The sequence below is a fragment of the Octopus bimaculoides genome, chromosome 16, assembly GCF_046866305.1.
Source record: "Octopus bimaculoides isolate indiv1 chromosome 16, ASM4686630v1, whole genome shotgun sequence".
NCBI lineage: Eukaryota > Metazoa > Mollusca > Cephalopoda > Octopoda > Octopodidae > Octopus > Octopus bimaculoides.
Window position 1 is genome coordinate 46,311,162 of NC_142943.1, and position 12,158 is coordinate 46,323,319.

The window sequence follows — 12,158 nt, forward strand, 5'->3', positions numbered from 1 at the left end:
AGACAGAAATCCAAAGACAGAAATCCAAAGACAGAAATCCAAAGACAGAAATCCAAAGACAGAAATCCAAAGACAGAAATCCAAAGACAGAAATCCAAAGACAGAAATCCAAAGACAGAAATCCAAAGACAGAAATCCAAAGACAGAAATCCAAAGACAGAAATCCAAAGACAGAAATCCAAAGACAGAAATCCAAAGACAGAAACAATAAACTTGAGATGAAATATTAACTCTTTAAAAATGTTTCAAATGAGAGTTCTTAAAATCATATTATAGATTTCACTCAGGTATAAGACAAGAAATTCAATACAAAACAACAAGCTTGAAAATGGTGGCCATTATTATATTCTCTAAACAGAACAGCAAACTGGCAAAGTTGTTAGCATGCCAAGCAAAATGCTTAGCAGAATTTCATCCAGCTTTGTGTTCTGAGTTCAAATTCCACCAAGGTCAACTTTGCCTTTCATTTCTTCAGGGTTGATAAAATAAATACCAGTTGAGCATTGAGGTTCATGTAATTGATTTACTTCCTCCCCGAAACTGCTGGCTTTGTGCCAAAATAAATACATTAAATGATCTTTAGTTACCTGTTTCTTTTCCCTAATGGCCCTGTCAACTACATTGTCCCACCACCACATTACCTTAGGTCAAGAGGGGACTTTGCACCATCCACTGATCTAGTCAGTAGCCCTCAATAGATTGTCCCATACGAACCTCCAGTTGTCTTCCACATTATGTAATGCCATATCCTCCTCTATTTTGTCAAAAGCTTCAAGTAATACGTCTCTAAATGTCTGTCCATTCACAGGATCCTTAAGCTTCCAGACCCTTCTTCTCCATGCTGGTTGTCTTCTGGGCATCCATTTAGCCCTGATCCTGAAGTCACTAACTACTAAACTATGTTGTGGGGTGCATTCTTCACCTGGGAAGGTTTTGACATTTATAAGTAGCCGTCTTTCCTGTTTCCTGACGAGGATGTAATCAACCTGACTAGTGTGTAGGAGAATAGGTGACTGGCAGGTTTCCTTAAGTTAGTATTACAAACCATAAGGTCATTTGCATAAACAGGTAAAATATTTGAGCCAAATGTGGCTAGTTTAATTGCCAAAAGGTTAAATGAAACAATGATAAGAATCACTTTTAACATGTCGTAGGCCAACAGAACTTCACTTCAGCACTGTGACCTAAGGAAACACTTTATTAACAAGAGTTGTTCCTATTGCAGGCTGTGACCAAATACTTCAGAGTTAAGCCAGCAAGAGATAGAGCAATGTAATCTTTTCATTAGGTACCACATCAAATTTGTATGACATGAGTATAGTCAATTAAAAGAACCCATGTGTATAGCAGGTACTTATTTAAATAACTACAGATGGTCAGTTATGTGAATTCCAACACAATTTGAAGTCAAAGCTTAAGACATTGAAATAAATTGCATAAACCATACACTCCATCACACATCAAAATGAACTCCTCTCTGTTTCTCTTCTTCAACAATAAAATACTAAGAATTAATTCCATTTCACTATATTTCTTCCTCTTCAATGATTGACTTTTTATCCAATCATAAGACACCAATAGTATTGGAACCTATTTTAAGGTGATGTGAACTACAGCAAGATTTGAGCAGATTTAAAATAATATTATTGTTATTGTTTGGCCGTAGGTCAATCCTTAATTGAACAGTCTATAATGAAAGGCATTCCAGACATGACCAATCAGACCTTTTAGGGGTATGTCTTAGACTACTTTATCCACTGTGTTATTTCCTTATTAAAGATGATAGGGTGAGGTTTAACAAGGATTTAACTGCTACTTGTAGCAGAAACTGTGACCATGAACAGGCTCCCTCATTAGCCTGCCAAAATTGCTAATTATTTAATTAATGACACTAGTATTTCTGGTAATCTAACAACCAGGATAATAACAACTACAATTTACAACACAGGCATAAGTCCACTACAAACTTTGGTGTGAAAGAACAACCAAATTATATCAGCACTAAACATTTGATTGGTAATTTATTCTATCCCATTCCCCACCCCACAGAAAGGGGAAAGGAAAAGTCTACTGCATTACAGCAATTGCGTTAACAAGTGGAGAAGTTCTAAAGAAGAGCAATTTTGAAAAGAAAGGATTGGCCAAAGTACCAAATGCATGATCTGGGGTGATGCAGCTCAATAGTGAGCTTGTAGTTGGATAAAAGCATTGAGAGAACAAGGAAGTAGAAATACAAAGAAATATGTTGATGATAATACTATGAGCCTTTCCCACAGTTTTCTTCTATTCAATCAATTCTCAAAACAGGCTGACAACTGCAGAACATGTCTGTTTGTTATTTAAATCAAATAAAATCGTACTAAGTTTACACCCAAGTTCCTCTGCGTGTGTGTACCTACTAAATATCTCCTGGCATGTATTTACGCATCCCACCTTACACACCTCCCTAGTATAAGTTGGCATATATTGAGGGTTCCCTTCACTCACTTTATTATTATTTCTCATTGATACACAAAGTAACTATTATGTTCCTTTCTCCTTCTTTGCTTAACTTATAGACTAATCACTCATGATGCTGAAAAAATGTCTTAAGTTCAACAGTGGCTGATGAGGTAAAAAAGTCACCAACTCTTGTGAAATAACTTGTAAATATTCCCATTTTTTTTAATGTGGTGTATTGAAGTTCATTATTCTTGTTTGTCTTAATTGACAAAAAGTCATAGCACTGATTACTTGTTGAGCTTATTGAGCACGCTCACCAATTAAATATCTTGCTCAGAGGAACAAACATTGTGCTGTCTCAGCAAAGAGTTCATCAAAACAGACGAGTATATACATGATACAACAAAGTCTATGTGAGCAGAGATCATTTTTGACTGTTCCAGAACAACAAAGAAAACTTATAAATAAAATAAAACAGTCATTTCAATGGAATCTTGATGCAAAAAAAATATAAAATAACTAAAATTGAGAGGAAAAAAAAAAAAAATCAAGTAATAATAAAGTAAATACATTCCCAGAAAGAAAAAAAAAGCCAGTAATTTGTTAATCACTGTGGTGGGCAGGTGGCACCTACAGGTTTGGCACTTCCAACACAATATACTCAAGACAGTGAAATAAATCAGTGATTCAGAATAGAATAAATAGTGATATAATGTTTACATGTTCAGTCCCAAAGGAATAAGGTGTGTCTTAGTGTGTGTAAAAGGTGTGGTTTGCTTGGCACACTTACATGGTAATTAACATTTTAATATTACTAAGTGGATCTGAATTTAAAAGTAATTAGTCATGTGGCTCATTGAGGAAAAGAAGGCGAGTTTGAGTTAAGTGTAGAAATACAAAGAGAAAATAAACGAGATGTGGAGAACATCTTTACGGAAGAGAAAATATATCTAAGAGAAAATATATCTAAGAGAAAATATATCTAAGAGAAAGTGTGTGCCTGCTTGCCAGGTATTATGATGATGATGATGTTTGGGGAAAGTAAAACTGAATGGAAAATACAAACTAAAACAAAATAAGAAGGAAAAGAAAATGAAGACAAAAAGCTGGACACTAAGTTTGACTGTTTTTATATGATGTAAAGATATGGGAGCCAGAAAAACAGTAATTTAGTAACAGTAACAAAGACACATACACACACACACACACATACATATACACACCTAGATTTGAATCAATCAATAGGTTTGTTAATCATAGTAAGACTAATCAGAAGGCAAAGACAAAATACCTCAAACTTGCTACCAAAATATATTCAATACTCAGAGCAAGTATTTACATGAAACTTCACAAAAGAACATACACACATGCACAGAAACATACCAAACACATCTTCCATTGTTTATTCACACATTTTCAAGTAGAAGCATGAAAACCAAACAGTTATTGAACTGATAGATTCTGGATTACCTTTTACCATGTTGCTTTTCACTGAGTCCATCCTCATCAAATGGCAATTGTCTCTCCTCTAGTATTTCCGAGGAGTTAATATGTTTCTGTTTCCCCAGTGTCACTTGAGAGCCTTTCAGCTCTTCCTCATTTTCCCTATTGTTGGGTTTCCTTCTCAGGGCTACTATTGCACACCCAATGCTCTAGCTTCCTCAAGATGTCACCAGACAGACAGACAGATTCTTTGTTCTGATATTATGTTTTGAAAGTTTCATAATGATGCTCTTCTTAAGACTTTCTTAATTTCTAAAATGCTTACAGTAATTCTCAAGATTTTCCTTAAACACATTTCTTGAAAGACATTCAGTTTTCTTCCACATTTCACTTGCAAAATAAGCACCATTGGTAGTACACTGGATATTGTGCTAGTGAATCTTGCTGTTGGTATCATGGCTGTTCATAGAACCAGATTTTGTACATTTGTAAAACTATTGCTATTGTGCGATTCTAATTCTGCAACTGAAATCAGTTCCAGCATCTCTATTATCACAGAACACTGCTAAAGTATGCAGATAGGTTCGTAACTTCAACAATGAAGATCTTCAGCTATCAAACTTTCCCCCACTATTCTTCATGGCCTTTGTCTTTTTTCGTGTTCCTTTCCAGTTCAGTTTTCTTGCCACTTTACTCTGGAGTTGAGTCAGCTCAAGCAGACTGTCTCTAAATCCTGCCAATAATACAATACAAAACCATCTCTAATTTTTCTACCTATTAATCAATTCTTTACAACTGACTGCTTTGTCTTCTTTTCTTTTTTTTTTTGTTTTTGGTGATGAAATCCATGATTAAAAGAAAGGAATTGTGACAGAGTGTGCCCTTGGTGAACTTCAGTGATGATGTCAAAGCAACTGTTGTTTCAATTTTCTGTCTTTACACAACAATTGAACTCAAGATAAAAGTTTCTAAAGACTGAGATGTAGTTCTCCAGAATCCCACAGGTTTTAGAGATGCTTCACTGAGACCCTTGAGGAACACTGCCAAATACCTATCTTAAGCCAATAAAGTTAATAATAGTTGCTGGAATTTCAGACCTGCAACAAGGCTGAATCTTCAAAATACAAGAGCAGCCCATCCAAGAGGCAGCATGACTTCTAGAGCTAATATGGAAAAGGAAGAAAAACAATATAATTCTTTGGTTTGTGCAGCAAAAAGTAGTCAATGAAAATATTAAGTCATCCTTAGACTAAAAGACTTAATGCAAATGCTTAAAATCTACCCGGCTCAAGGTTGTTGGTGATGCTAAACATATGACAGTCTACTACACAAGTTACAGTACAGTTCATCTAATAGGCTTCTGCACAGTTTTCATGTTCTAAACTTCATCCACAAGGCTTGATTCAAACTGAAGCCATGATAGAAGGCACAAATTCTTGAAATCAGTGCCATAGAATTGACTTGAATGGAATTTGAATGGACGGACACACACACACACACACACACACACACACACACACACACACACACATTGAAGCTTCAATGTATTCACATAAGTTTAAATCCTCCTCCTCATCATTTAACGTCCATTGTCCATGCTGATATGGGTTGGATGATTTGACCAGGGCTCATAAGCTGGAAGGCTGCACCAGACACCAGTCTGATTTGGCATGGTTTCTACGCCAACCACTCCAAGAGTGTAACGAGTGCTTTTACATTTGATCAGCATGGGTGCCATTTACATGACACCAGTATCTGCCACCACTGCGATTTTGCTCAGCTTGATGGATCTTCTTCTCAAACATGACATAATGCCAAAGGTCTTGATCATTGCTTCTGTGAGGCCCAACGCTTGAAAGGAACTCAGCCACTTTGTCTCCCTGAGGTCCAAAGCTCAAAAGGAACTCAGCCACTTTGTCTCCCTGAGGTCCAACGCTCAAAAGGAACTCAGCCACTTTGTCTCCCTGAGGTCCAAAGCTCAAAAGGAACTCAGCCACTTTGTCTCCCTGAGGTCCAAAGCTCAAAAGGAACTCAGCCACTTTGTCTCCCTGAGGTCCAAAGCTCAAAAGGAAGTCAGCCACTTTGCCTCCCTGAGGTCCAGCGCTCGAAAGGTCCTCTTTACATGCCACCAGCGCAGGTGCCAGTTACACGACACCAGCATCAGCCATGACTACGATTTCACTAGGCTTGACGGTGTCGGTCATTAGTCCTTGCCTCTGTGAACAGTGAAATCACCCTCAAGAAATCACCTATCAAATGGCACCACACATTTTAAATTCTAAATCTGAAAACTGAAGAAAACACATCTAAGGCTGGACAAAAGCAATCTGCTCTACTTCATTATCTTTTGTTGTTGTAAGTCTACAAAAGCAAACCTGAGAAAGAAACTCCACTAACAACTGATTAGAAGATATTAGAAAGTGCAAAACTATTCCCAGACATACCAAGAGACATAATTCATGGTTATAATCTGATAGCCCAACTCTTGCAGTTAATATCCAAACACTCACATGAATTACTAGCAACCTCAACTAAACACTAAAACAGTATTATAACATCATCTAAATATCACTGACACTCTCTCCCTCTCCCCACACCTCAAACAGACTAACACAAAATACACACACACACACACACACACTCTAAACAGTATTTCACTTGGGTTTGGGGTAACAATGGTGTTATATTTAAGAAAAGGTAAAGACACAATCTTAGCAACACAGATCACCTGAATGAATACTTACAAGTGACCTACAGCTCTAGCGCAGTGACTATCATACTTCAATCTAATGTAACACTAGATGTCATGTGTGGCAATTAAATTATCTTGCATTTAATCTACACCAGACAAAACTAACGTGACAGGTTAGATTGAAGTAGGACTCCTACTGTGCAAAATCTATAGATCACTTGCAAATATTCGATCAGGACACTTTGCACAAAAATTACATTATTTAAAATGATTTCCATATCAAATAATCCTTTGTAATACAGTCACAAGAAATTTTGAGGGAGGGAAAGAGTCATTACATCAACCCCAGGATTCAATTTGCACTTATTTCAATGACCTTGAAAGGATGAAAGGCAAAGTCAACCTCGGCAGAGTTTGAACTCAGAACATAAAGCGCCAGAAGAAATATCATGAAGCAATCTGTTTGGTTTGCTAATAATTCTGCCAACTCAGTGCCGAAATACCAGCAGAAAATTTTTAAATTAAATACATAGCAGGAGTGGCTGTGTGGTAAGTAGCTTGCTTATCAACCACATGGTTCCGGGTTCAGCCCCACTGCATGGCACCTTGGGCAAGTGTCTTCTACTATAGCCTTGGGCCAACCAATGCCTTGTGAGTAGATTTGGTAGACAGAAACTGAAAGAAGCCCGTCGTATATCTGTGTGTGTGTGTGTGTGTGTGTGTGTGTGTGTGTGTGTGTTTGTGTCTGTCCCCCCAACATCGCTTGACAACCGATGCTGGTGTGTTTACATCTCTGTAACGATAGAATAAGTACTAGGCTTACAGAGAATAAGTCCTGGGGTCGATTTGCTCGACTAAAGGCAGTGCTCCAGCATGGCTGCAGTCAAATGACTGAAATGAATAAAAGAAAACATATTTTTGTTGTTGTTTGTGTTACTTCAGCAAAATTATTAGCATTGCAGTATTTTTCTGGCTTTTTATATTCCAAGTTCAAATCCCACTGAAGTGAACATTGCTGATGTTGATGATAAAATATTGGGCCAAACAGAAGCACACGCTCAATTTGAGAGGGAAAAAGAAGATGGGTTGAATTAAGTAAAATAATCTAATTGATACAAGATGCTGAAAGTCTGTCTAAATACCACGTTAGCAAACTGGAGAGAATCAATTACAGAAAGTAATTAAATTAAAAGTTTTAGTAATGTCTTTCTATAAGCTCATTGTCTGTCTTTGGTCTTCTAGAAAAGATGCTACTTATTGATGACTAACATGTGGAAGCATTTGTGAGGGGAAAATCAATATACATATCCTTTTGCAGTGAATGTGTGTGCCTATATGTGCTGCAGTAAGTGGTATTTATTTGAGGTTGACTGAAGCAAGGTTTGAACATGCATTTCAATTTAGTAACATAACCATCTTTACCTCCCTGGGATAATACTACTTTCTTAACACCATCGCCACATAACTTTCTTCAGTTCTCTTCAGTGTAGCAAAGGTATGGCCATCTGCTTAAGAATTAGATACTTCCCAAGTTTGAAGCCATAATGTGACTGGGATTCAGGTTTCTACAACAGGTCAACCGAAAACATGTGAGTGAACTTGAGTAAAGGTAGGAACAGCATGGAAACTTGTTGGACTACACCTGCTCTTGATTGATAAGACTTACTCTATTGACTCGAGAACAACGAAATCTTGAATTTAATGTGACCCCAACATTTTTTGTATTAAAATTCAAATAACATATTTCATCTTGTAGTAAAGATAATTTGCCAACATAACATGGCAGTCCTGGTTTAGGACGAATGTTGCTGTAATTTAGCCGCAGGAGACATTGTCTCCAGCTGGCTATACAACACGATCTGTGTCCTCATATTTTCGAACAAGGGAATCTAGCACCCCCACTCAGCTCAAAACAATATCTGTGTACTGCGATTTCCAGGTTATTTCCCTTCATCAACACAGAATAATTGTTCGGCTGGAGGTGGTGTTGCCAAATTCCTGTGCAGAATGTATAGTTTTGAAAGTGACAACTAGTCACTGATCTATAATTGCTGTCCATCCTTTTAGTGGAGTCTTCTTTTAGAGAGTTTATGCATGACTGATGTTGTGTGTGTGTGTGTAGATGCTTCTGCATTAACACCACTTCCACAATGATGTTTGCATCTCCCATAATCAAAACATCTGGCATCTGTTTGACATGCAAAGATGAGAACAAAGTATCTTCCTTGCAGAGAAACAAGTAAGGGTTGGAGTCAGATGGTGGTGGTCTTGTGTCCAAATGATCAAGCAGATAAGACTTTCATGTGTATTTATAGTTGTGTGTGTCATTTGAAGATCACCATTTTTATCTATTCAGATATCAAAATACTGTTACATAAACTACATGTATCCAACAGCAGAATTACACGCACACCTTAAACACTAACTTCTTTTTTACATCATAGCATAGTACCAATTCCATTTAGAGTTTATTTTATAGCGATAGCTTATCACTGCCATGATTTAGTTCTCCTGATAACAGCAAATGATTTCACAAGACACTGCATAGCTGTAGATTCAGGTGATTAAATAAATGAGGACGAGAAGCCAGCCTACTGTCTTTGAAGCTAAATAGTAAAATACAAGGAAATAAGAGACAGTCTGCATTGGCAAGTGGTAAGTACAAAAACTTCACTGGAATAAAGTTAGTCTACCAAGGGGAAGACAATGAAGGGAAGAGAGCCAGTATTTCTGATAGGAACTTGTCCAAATGTCAGATTGCTTTCTCATTGCCATGGTACACCAACTTATTCCATATTGTGGAGTTTTTCTTTCACCTGCAACATTCATTTCCATTTTAGATATAATCCCATCATAAAGAATTAAACATTAAGAATCAAACCAAATATATAAAACACACACGGCTCATCAGTTATAAAGCTTGGCGCCCTCTCCACCTAGTTACTCTACCCAGTTCAAACCCCAAACACAGTTGTAACACAGGATAGTAAATATAGAGGGTAAAAAAATTATGAACAAGAAACAAAGAAAGAAAGTGAAATCCTTACCTAGTATTTAATTTTTTTAGATAAGGCATATGAACGACACCATTGTTTCTTGATAATCTGAAGAAATAGACATTGTAACAGAATGTATATGAAAGGATAAAGCCAGACCAAGGATGATGTTAAAACATTACATATGCATACATACAAACAGCATTATTATATAAATAGTTACATCTAATCCCAAATTCAAGAAAGGATTCCAAACAGTTGCCACACAGAGTGTACTATACTTATCAAGAATATTTTATAGCTTGTAGACATGTTTTATCATATAAATAACATCAAAAATATTTTTGATGAAGCCATTAAATATAGTGTAGCATGTCTACAGTCTGTAGGATAATATTTTCTTTTTATCACTGTACTGATCCGACTATCAAATATTATACATCATTGGTCACAATGTGCTTCCTTGCACTGTTATCTGAATGATGCCACCCCACTAGCTATTCAGACAAATACACACACACACACACACACACACACACACACACACACACACGAGTCTTTGCAGGTTTTAATGATGAATATTGTAGAGAGACATGGGTCATCAACAAGTAGGCATACTAGTAAAAAAAAACTTCAAGGTAATTTTTCATTGATGTGCCAGTTAGAAAATCTTGTGGGGTAAAGTTTCTCCATGGCTACTCTAAACTACAACAAATCTCTGTCGTTTCTATCTGCCCACAAAGAGGGATTGAAACCAGGGTCTCTTGGTTGAGAAGCAAACTTTTTAAACATTCAGCCATGCTATACCCATGATTATTTGTGTGCCTATGCACACGCACACACACACACACACACAGAAACAAAACATACAGACACACAAACAGATATATACCCTATGACGAAGATTGTCACCAATTAAAACAAAAATAGGAAAGAAAGAAAAAAAACATGCAAATTCCTATTTTTCATCAAAATACTAATTCAATAATTGTCACTAATCCAACTCAACAAAACTAAATTAAAAAGAAAAAGAATTGAATAATACAATTAAGCAGAATTAATAAGTATCAAATGGTTTAAATATTTGCATTCTTTGACTGGTTTAGATATGCAACAACAACAACAACAACAACAACAACACCTTTAGTCAACAGTTATAGTCAATTATATCAACATTTGTATTTTGTCAGGTATCAATCATGTGAACCAGCATAGCCTGGTGGTTAGAGTGATGTATTCATGATCATGAGAATGTGGTTTCAAATCCTGGACCAGGTGGTGCATTGCGTTCTTCAGCAAAACACTTCATCTCACATAGTTCTGCAATCACTCCCAACACCTGACGTGTGGTACACCTGTACACCTGTTCAGGGCAACACCAATTTGATGGAGGTAGGGAGCTGATGTACAGCACAAATATTGGATCACTATAAACAATTCTTTTGTGCACGAAATTGCAGAACCGTCTTTCTCAGACTACAAGAGACTATCATCACTTTATCAATTTCTGGGGCTAAGTTCAATGTCCACTTTTCCAAACTCACATGGGTCACATGGAATCTGCTGAGGCAGATTTTCTACAGCCAGATGTCCTTCTTGTCACTAACTCTTGCCTGTAAAGTAATATTTCCCCATAAAACCAAGCATGTCCTCACAGAAGATTGGAAATGAAAGCCAGCGCTTGCATGACAGCATTTGCATTTGAGGTAACTCGAATGTGAAATCTAAAAACAGAAACAATTCCTATCATAGGTGCATTAGGTATGATAAAAAAATATTCAAATACATAACAAAAACACCAGGACTTACAAATATATACAACATACAGAAAATAACACTACAGGTAGTCATGATGGGTACATTGGGGTTCATATATTTGCACCCCAGTGTCACTTTGATGGCATGCACTGCTCTCTCACTCAATAATAAAAATAATTCCTTTATTAGCCAGAAAAGGCTCAAAGACAAAGAGAAAATTACAGAGGGCAGTATTCAACACAATGTTTGGTAGGGTACATAAATTGTGTAAAAAAATTAAGAAAAAAAAAACATCACAAAAAAAAAAACTGTCCATGGAATTCCACAGATCCAGAATTATTCCAGCCCCCAAGGGCAACAGCCCTCTCTCAGTCAAAAGTTCTCCGAAATAGACTGTTCAACTAATCTTTGTTGACACCCGGATTCTCCCCGAAAACGTCACTTTTACCCCTACCACTAACCTTCAATAGAATACAAGAAATAATGTACCACACAACCTGGAGCCAAACGTCAAGTATTTTATTCGTTTATTTTACATCTGATGACTGCAGGCTTCCATCCGATCAATCATGGATTTACTGTATTTCTGATGGCAACAGTGACAAAGGATATGTGCAACTTGGAATAAATTTCATACAGAGAATTCTTTATTCAAAAGCGCTAATTCTTCTGTTTCCTGCCAATATGCACATCTTTCAATGATAGCACTTAGCGAAAGATATACACACACATGTGCAACATGGGGTTTCCACACAGCTTCCAATCTCCACTCCTAAGACATTAACAATAACAAGGTGAGATCAGAGCAAGAACCACATGGCTGTAAC

At 36.8% G+C, this 12,158-nt stretch overlaps 1 protein-coding gene across 8 annotated transcripts in view; it reads right to left on the reverse strand.

The window, feature by feature from the left end:
• Positions 1-12,158, reverse strand: part of LOC106872482 (ATP-dependent chromatin remodeler CHD9) — a 128,408-nt gene that overhangs the window by 85,310 nt on the left and 30,940 nt on the right. For 6 of the 8 annotated variants that reach the window (XM_089364630.1, XM_089364627.1, XM_089364632.1 and 3 more), the window contains exon 2: positions 9,625-9,681. The exons of the other annotated variants lie outside the window; for them this stretch is intronic. The gene's annotated coding sequence lies outside the window, so the exon portion shown is untranslated. The remainder of the gene's footprint in view (positions 1-9,624; positions 9,682-12,158) is intronic. 8 annotated transcript variants of the gene reach the window in all.